Raw genomic sequence first — 8866 nt, 5'->3', positions numbered from 1 at the left:
ACGCCTCCTCCTCCAGAAAGCCTTCCCTGATTGCCAGGCTAGATTACTTCTCTCTGATATGTGTTCTCCTACCTCCTGGTACTTCCCCCTGAGACTCAAGTGCTCTGAGGGTAGGTCCTGCATCTCTCGTCCTCAGTGCTGTCTCTCCAGCCCCTCAGGTACTGCCTGGCACTAGGAAGTGCTCAAAATACGTTTGTTGAATGAATGAACGGGAGTCAGCTAACCTGAGTTTTTTTTTTTCCATTTTGTTGTTGTTTTTGCCACTAGTCGACTGTGTCCTCTTCACCTCAGACTCCCCGTGTTTCCCGTTCGTGCAAGGAGAGTGTTGGGCTGAGTTAGTTTCCTTTGGCTCCTGCGTCCCACAATTATTCCACTCACAAGTTACCCTCTGGTTCCCAGGCGGTGGGTGGCAGAGAGGGTTGGTTAGTTAGGCCTGTTATGCAGACTCAAGTAATCTCCGGTGATAAGAGTCCTTCTCCTTTACCTGGTAAGTGACGGGGGAGGGGAGATACTTACAAATGGAGACTTTTGTCTCCTCTACAGAGGGCCTTTACACCTGCCTCTTTAGGCAGATGGGGCCGCGTTGGCTGTTTTTCAGTTGCCAAAATAGCGCTTCTGCCCAAGTGGCCTCCCTGGCGGCGGATTTCGGCTCCTTTCAGAGTTCATGTTCTGATTTGCGTACACGCTTGTGGCAAGGGCCTCGGTTTGTGGTGGACTTGGGCTCAAACTCTAGCTTTTCCATTTACCAGCTGCCGGCCCTCGGGCAAGATGCACGCCTTTGAATCTTGGTTTTCTCATCTGTAAAATGGGCGCAACAGCAGCACCTACTTCATGGGACTGTTGTGTGTGGATTAGATACCACGAACATTGCAAGAGCTTAGCTCGGTGGGTGGCTGACAGTCACCATCAAAGCCATCCCACGTGGCTAACACCCCGTCTTATCGGTGCCACTTCCCTGCATCAAGACCCCAGCTTGCTGTGTGACTTGCACAAGTTGCTTGCCCCTCAGCTGGATCCCCTTTGTACCATGAATGGATCTGATGGCGGAGTTTCTGAAGTGCCTTCCAGCTGTAACAATCCATCCCCCTCAGACTGCCTATACAGCACACCCGTCGCAGTTTATTTAAATAATCTATTCATTATACCCTGCTTGCCTTTGCCTGCTGCAATAATTTCAGATAATAGTCACGCAGAATTAATGGAAGCCGGAGAAATCGCTCAGGACGTGTGTTCACGTGGGGGCTGAGCAGTATGCTGATGTACATAATTATCCTTTTTCCTCCTTTTCTTTTCTTTGCAGCCTAAGAGGGCATTAAAAAAAAAAAAGCCAGCAGTGATTTCTTCCCCCTCCTGTTGGCTCAAGAAGCCGGCTAATGCAGTTTTATGTTAAATGGAAGATGTACTCAATAGCGATAGCTAGAGGAGGCAGAGGCACTCGACTGTAAAAAGTGCTTTTTAATCACCTGCCTGCATTGGAGTGTTTGATACAGAACTGCAGCAAGTCCCGCTGCCCACCCGCTAGGACCTGCTGCTGCCGCCCTCCCCACGGGGTTGATGGAGAAAGGACGCCCTGCGTGGGCTTCTTGGCGAAATTCGGAGCGCCCGCGAGCTCCATTCTTCTTGGCTTCTCTCTCTCCAGCTCTTCCTCTTCCCCAGAAGCCTCGCTATGATGCTGGCCTGGTCTTTTATGTCTCAAACCCTCCGTTCTCTGCTCAGCACGCAGTTCATTTTACGGCTAACAAAGGCAGCGGGCCTGGGAGCCGTTCTCCGGCTCTTCAACTCCCGTGGCTCCCTATTGCCTCTGGCACGGAGCCCAGGCCCCTCCGCTCAGAGACTGGTCTTACTGTCCTAGGAGGCCGAAGGGGTTGGCTGGCTGCTCCCACACAGGCGCTGGGACTTTAACATTTGCCCCTGTCTGTCCCTTCACCCTGTTCCCTCCGTCTTCCATGCCTCCCTCTCCCTCTCCGAGGCGTCTGCCTACCGGCATCACACTCAGACCTCCAGGACCCAGAGCCAAAGGACTTCTCTTTGATGTGAAATTAAATCGATGATGCCGTTTACCCCCCCCCCCCGGCGATACGGAGATGACTGTGCTATGTGTCATTTCGTTTCCTCCCCCAAAACAGCCCCGTGAAATCGATAGCATGATCCCCATTTTTAAAGACATTCAATGTAAAGGTCAGAGAGGGGAAGTGACGGTGCTGAGACCACACGGGACAGGACAAGAACCCAGACTCAATCCTAGATCTGTCTGATTGCCAAGCTTGTGCGCTCAGCCTCGTCACTAGGTACACCGGATTCCTGGAATTAAATGTCCCAGCAGTTCAGAGCCGCTCAATCAATTCTAGCTCAATGAACGCACAGCTGGAGAATTATGCTTTCCAGTTTAGGCAGATCCCGGGCAGCATCAGCAGCAGCAGCAGCTGCTGCTGCTGCTTCTTCTTCTTCTTCTTCTTCTTCTTCTTCTCCTCGTCCTCCTCCTCCTCCTCCTCCTCCTTTTTTTTTTTACTTTTTAGTTTGTGAATCAGCTTTGTCAGTCAGTTGCAATTATATGTCTTTTCATTTTTTTTTTTTACCCCATGTTGTGGAGCCAAACCCCGAGTTCAAAATAAGACCACTGGAGGTTGATGATTGATTAAAAAAAGCAGGCAAGGATTTATTGGACTGGCCAGGACGGCCACGAGAGCACCACACGCAGGTGGAGTCCACACGACCACACCGTTCCAGGTGTAGGCAGTCCTTTAAGGTCTAAACCACAAGAATTTTCCTTTGTTCAGAATTCTAAATGCTGGGAACAGCCTGCAGGGTCGTTCCCAGCCTCATCCTGCTGGACGTTGGAATGTGGCCCTCTCTTGCGAAAGCAGGTAGACCAGAAGCAGAGCTCGGCGGTTAATCTCTAAAGGTTATCTGCAGTTTCTACTCCTGAAGCTACTGAGTCAGTGGGAACCCGTCTCCTGTGGTCCTGGCCCACAGGCACAGGAAAAATGCCTTAGCCTCCAGGTCTCCACCTGGAAACTGAGGCAAACTACCTTATGTTGAAGCAAGTGAGTGAGTGCTGAAGCCAGAATAGCAGGGTTAAAATTTCAAACAGCAGCTTTTACCTAAGTATGGCTGCTACCATACTTCACCCCCATGCTTGTCTCCAAGACCTGAAACTGACAGCCACTGCCAGTCAGTCAGTGTGGTGGCCGTGGGGCTGCTGTCGCACTGGAATGGGACCGTCAGCCATGGCATGGCCACAGGTCACAAACAGTGCTGAGTCTTTTCATTTTTATGTGCTAGAGCTGGTTCATGTGTGAGTGTAGACAAATGGATGCAGTCCTGTGCCGCTATGAGATACAGCCAGATGAGGGTCCTTCTCCTCCCTCGGGAAAAGGGTACGGGATCTGCCCTAGGAAAGAGGGTCCCATCAGGATTCTGGGACTATCTTAACCTTGCCGAGATCCTTCCCCACCCAATCCAGACCATCGTGGAGAGAAATCATTGTCCTTGTTTCTTCGTGTAATGTTTAGTTCTGGCAACTAGACATGCTCTTATGTAACTGGCATTGTCCCAGCCAGGAAGGAGAAAGAGAGAAAAAAAAAAAAAAAAAAAAAAAAGGAGAAGCAATCAGTCTTCTCAATGAAATTAGCAGCCCCAGGAGGGTAACTGTGCGCCTTACTCCTTCATGTGCACGGATGTGCACGTGGCTAGTGGCTGGAGCGTTTATTTGTCAAAGGTAGGCGCCTCCGCCAGGATCTGAGCTGACGCTACGCATTTTCTCCCGCTCTGCAGTGTGGTTCTTGGAACCAGAATGGAATCCGCGCTAGAAAGACTCCGGTGGAGACACAGAGTGGAAACCAAATAACCCCATTGCCAACCCACGCTCTGCGTTAACTAAGGAACAATGTCTGCTGAATAATTCAGCCCCGCCTGTCACAATATTTTCCCCGGGGGTGGGCTATTCATTTGGAAACGCTCCAGGCGCCCCTCTTAATTGCAGCCTGCGGTGTGGTGCGGTGCAGTGCATGCTCAGGGCTGAGCCAGCTCCGCCTGCTTCTGTCTCCTTTCATCTTCCGGGCCACGCATCTGGCTCCTGAGAGAGCCGGTTGGCGGGACTGGGGCTGGGGGGGGAGGGGGGGCTGGGATTCCGGTTCTCAGGGTCCACACCTGTTTCCCAGGGCTGGGAAGTGGGGCGTGTACTTTCCTCTCAGGAAGGTGCTAGCATTTCCCATGGGTTCTGTCAAACGTTTGATGGGGCTCTCCTGACTGTTTGGGGGTGGGGAGTTCCTGGCGGAGTGTCTGGGCCTTTGGGGGTCACAGGAGGAGGGAGTTTTACTTTGTAACCTCTGAGATCTTCAGGGCGACGCCCAAGGAGAGCACCCAGGGTATAAGTGAGGTTATTTAAGAAGGGTAGGCATGCTGAAACAGGTTTGGCTCAGTGGATAAAGCATTGGCCTGCGGACTGAAAGGTCCCAGGTTCGATTCCGGTCAAGGGCATGTACCTTGGTTGCAGGCACACCCCCAGTGGGGGATGTGCAGGAGGCAACTGATTGATGTTTCTCTCTCATCGATGTTTCTAACTCTCTATCCCTCTTCCTTCTTCTCTGTGAGAAATCAATAAAATATATTTTAAAAAAAGAAAGAAGGGTAGGCTTGTGACAAAGTTCTACCTTTTCAATAATAATAATAATAATAATAATAATTGTTATCTAATGAGCTCCAACTCTGTGCTGGGCCTGTGTTTAGCCCTTTCTTTCATTTAACCTGCACAACTTTAATTATGCCCACTTTACAGATAGGAAAACTGAGTCTCAGAGAGGGCGAAGTGCATGCCCAGGGTCACAGCACCGGCAGAGGTCATTGCGGAGACGGAAGCCCAGCACTGCCTGACTCCAAAGCTCGCAGTTTCCCTCTTTCCTCTACACGAGTGCTCCAGCGCCGTGCCCGGGGGTGCTGACCTGACATGGCCTCCAGGCTGACTTTGTCCGGAGTCTGGTTTTCTGAGCTTCCTCCCAGGGCACTGGCTGGGGAGCCCGGCCATTCCGCTCCCTGGAAGTGAGGGGCCGGGGTGCTCTTGCTGGCCTGGTATCAGACTGGGGGCTGTGCTCCTGCTGGCTGTGGTCTGCTGGAGAATGGGCCCCCCAAAACGGCCAGGTCCTAATCCCTGGAGCCCCTGAATGGACCTTGCAGATGCTCTGAAGTGAGGGCTCTGGAGATGGGGAGAGTGTGACCCTGGCCTGGCTGTGGTCCCGCTGTAACAATGAGTGTCCTTAGAAGAGGAGGCGGGAGGGTCAGGAGTAAGAGCCTCCTGCTTCCATCCGCCTGGGCCTCTGTAACCACATCCCCCAGCCCGGTGGCTCAGAAACAACAGACCCGTCTTTCTCACAGCTCTGGACGTCCAAGATCAAGGGGACAGCAGCTCCCGTGTCTGGCGAGGGGGACCTGCTTTCTGGTTGTGTGTCTGTGCTTTTTGCGGCGCTGGTTCTTTTCTGGTCGCTCTGAGGAGGGGCTGGCAGGCCCTGGCACAGCCGGGGACCCACCTTGTGGGCTGAGCTGGCCTCCTGCCCCCAGCCATCTGGTGTGTCCTGGCACCGTGTCCCCCAGGCCTCCAGCGCTCACTCCCGGGACCCGGTACCAGCCCTTTCTCTCAGCCTCCTGCCACTCAGCCGGGCGCCCGCTGGGGGAGTCATCTCCATGGCAACCGTGTCAGGAGCACAGGGCTAACAGCGGCCAGAGGGAGTAGGGGAGGGAAGGGTGTCCGTGCCAGCCAGCCAGCCCCTCTCAGGGACCCACACAAGCCGCCATGCTGTGTCTCTAGCAGAGCACCGGGCTGCAGAGAGCGGCGGATCCAGGAGCAGCGGGGGAGGGCTAGGCTTGTCCTCCAGTGACTTCTTCTCACATCTTTTTTTAAAAAATATATATATTTTATTGATTTTTTACAGAAAGGAAGGAAGAGGGATAGAGAGCTAGAAACATCAATGAGAGAGAAACATCGACCAGCTGCCTCTTGCATGCCCCCTACTGGGGATGTGCCCGCAAACAAGGCGCATGCCCTTAACCAGAATCGAACCTGGGACCCTTCAGTCCACAGACCGACGCTCTATCCACTGAGCCAAACCAGTTTCGGCTTCTTCTCACATCTTGCTCCTTTCTTGTGTTGTGTCCTCCACTCCCAGCCCTGTTTGAAGATTCCAGTGCCTCTGAGGAGCCACAGTCACCTGTAAAAGGGTGTTTTTTGTTTTGTTTTTTTTGCAAACACACAGAGAGAACTGGGAAGCCCGTAAGCAGGATACGTGGGAGCTGGTGACTACTCAGTGAGCTCACGCTACATTCTCTGTGGTTTGAGGCGAGGATACTGAGGTCTGGGCCCTGGCCCCAGGACCCTCCCAGGCACGAAGCCTGCCCCCATCCCACCCCCTTTCTCTGGGGCCATCACCTTCCCTGGGCTTCTTCCTGTTTCTTTCCCACAATCAAAACGGACCCGTCTGCTGCCTGCCAACACCAGGCCCCTGCTAAGCAGCCGGTTGTTTATGATTCTGAACGTCCAAGGGCGAGCCTGCGGCTTTCCTAGAGGTTTTTGCATCTTAGGAGAGCAGGCCCAGCGATGGTCAGGCCTTAACTCCAAGGCGAGATCTGGGGGAGGGTGGATGCTGCCAGGGACCGGGCAGTGGGAGGATTCGGCAACGACAGAAGGACGGCGCCACTGACGTCCAGAAAAGTTAAGCCGTTTGCTCGGGGCCACACGGCTGGGAAGCGAAGTGAGGAGTCGAACCTGGGTCTGCTTTTCAGATGCAGGGAAGCTGGGGTTTGAACCCGAGTCTCCTTTCCTTTCTCCCTCGGTCCCTTCGAGCCATGCACAGGGGAGACCACCCGTCAGGGGCCCTAAAACCAGAGGTCACTTGTGCACCCACGGCTCCTGTCCCTCACAGCTCAGATGGGAGAACAGACCGTACCAAACTCCTGCTGGTCTCCCAGGCGGGTCTGGAAGGCATTTGTAACGCAGACCTGAGCCTGGGCGAGGACCCGGCTCCCCTCCAGCACCTGTGGCTGAGCCATTTCCTAAACATCCAAGAAGACTCCCCTCCTGAGTCCTGAAGCCCGAAGCCCTCTCTTCGTCCTGTTTAAGGTGCACCTCTTCTCCATCTGTGTCCCCGGCTTTCTCCAGGGAGGTGGGGGTGCCGAGAAGGGCAGAGCAGAGACTCGGGGGTCACAAATGAGCGTTCCTGTTGGTCCCTGTGTGTGATTAAGACTTGCAAACCTGCATTGCCGCTGCCTCGGAGGTGCTGGCGGAGGTGTGATTAATCTCTGGCACCCGGGGGCGGCCCAGCATCCCCACATGGCCCCTCTTGTCACTGAGCCAGTCTCCGCAGGATGGGCTTGGGGAAAGGCTGGTGGAACTCAGGGCTGCTTGTGGGCATAGCTGAACTCATTCATTCGTTCACTCATTCACTCACTCTCCATTCATCCATCTCCCAGAGAGTCACTCGGTTCTTTGTGTCAGAGACAAAGGAAACAGCAGAAGGAACGGACTCCGAGGCAGAGTCCCTGTGTCAGTCCCGGAGGCCTCCTGGAAGAGGCGGCACCTGGGTTGTTGGCTTCACCTTTTCAGGGTGACAGGATGGGTCTCGCTCCTTGCCACCAACTCAGGGCAGAAGCATGTCAGGGAAGCACATGAAAGTCATCTTGTTCCTTGCTCTGAATCCCGCCTCCTGAGGTTACCGCCGTCAATGGTGTGGCATTTATCCTTTCGAGGTCTTTCTATGTGTGTGTGTTTGCATACATATGTATGTACATTTATTTATGTACATACATATACACACATACACATACATATACACACATACACATACACACTAGAGGGGGTCCCTCAGCCCGGCCTGCCCGCTCTCACAGTCCAGGAGCCCTCAGGGACAGGAAGTGACCCGGAAATCAGGGGAAGGTGACGCCCCATCACACATCTGCTGCTGCCACTGCTGGCAGTGCAAGCCTTGCTCGGCCCTGGTTACCTGAGCCTCGGGCAGCCCTGGGTGGCTGGACAGCTGCCATCAAGGCTTGCCTGTGCCTCAGGCCAGCCCTGGGCGGCTGGGGCGCTGAGGGGACGGGGGGACTCTGGAGAAAGGCACGTGGGGCAGCCAGGCCCGTCTGGGGGGCGGGTCCACCCTTGCTGCACCTACCTTCCCAGCAGGGCTGAGGAGACTGGGTGCTGCCACCTTGTGGCTGTGGGCACCACCATCTTTGAGGGTGGGACAGTCAATTAGCATATTCCCTCCTTATTGGCTGCAGGCACTGCCATCTTTGGGATGGCAGGAGGGTCGATTAGCATATTCCTGCTTTATTAGATAGGAGATATATATATATGTAATCTAAGGTGACCAGATCATCCTGCTTTTGGCAGGACAGTCCTGATTTCTAACAATTTTTCCCCCGTCCCGTGTCGTTTTAAAAAAGTCCCGATTTTTAGAAAGAATCTTTCTAATCTTTCCAATTTTCCAATGCCAGCCTCCAAGTCTCTGTGTGGTTTGTAGTTTCCCCCCAGGCCAGCCGCAGAGTCTCCCACATCTTTGAGTTCTTGCAAAAGAACCCATGTGTGTGCATCAGAAGCCTTGAGCCATGCGGAGTTTGCTAGAACCTTCTCAGCGAAGGCAGAGAAAGGGTCCCATGGCCAGGCGTAGGGGAGGAAGACAAAGCGTTCTTCTCTACCTTCCAGGCTCCGGGCTGGACAGTTCCCCAGAGAAAAGCAGGAGAGATGAGTGACACAGAGGGGTGTTAGGGCTTGTGCTGACAGACCCTCTGAGGCTAAAGGAAAGGGGCTTAACTTGGGGCTTCTGGGCCGGGGAGGCAAGCCCTGGAAAGGTGAGCAGGAAATGGTGTTCTCCAACCACTT

At 53.8% G+C, this 8866-nt stretch overlaps 1 non-coding gene across 1 annotated transcript; it reads right to left on the bottom strand.

Moving 5' to 3' along the window:
* Positions 1–3134: 3134 nt before the first annotated feature.
* On the bottom strand, positions 3135–3258 carry LOC118725782. The gene has a single exon (XR_004990123.1). It is a non-coding gene; the product is annotated as a small nucleolar RNA SNORA54 (small nucleolar RNA).
* Positions 3259–8866: the final 5608 nt, after the last annotated feature.

This window comes from Pipistrellus kuhlii, unplaced genomic scaffold (genome assembly GCF_014108245.1).
Source record: "Pipistrellus kuhlii isolate mPipKuh1 unplaced genomic scaffold, mPipKuh1.p scaffold_m20_p_20, whole genome shotgun sequence".
NCBI classification, from domain to species: Eukaryota; Metazoa; Chordata; class Mammalia; order Chiroptera; family Vespertilionidae; genus Pipistrellus; species Pipistrellus kuhlii.
This window is presented reverse-complemented; position numbering and strand designations above follow the sequence as displayed.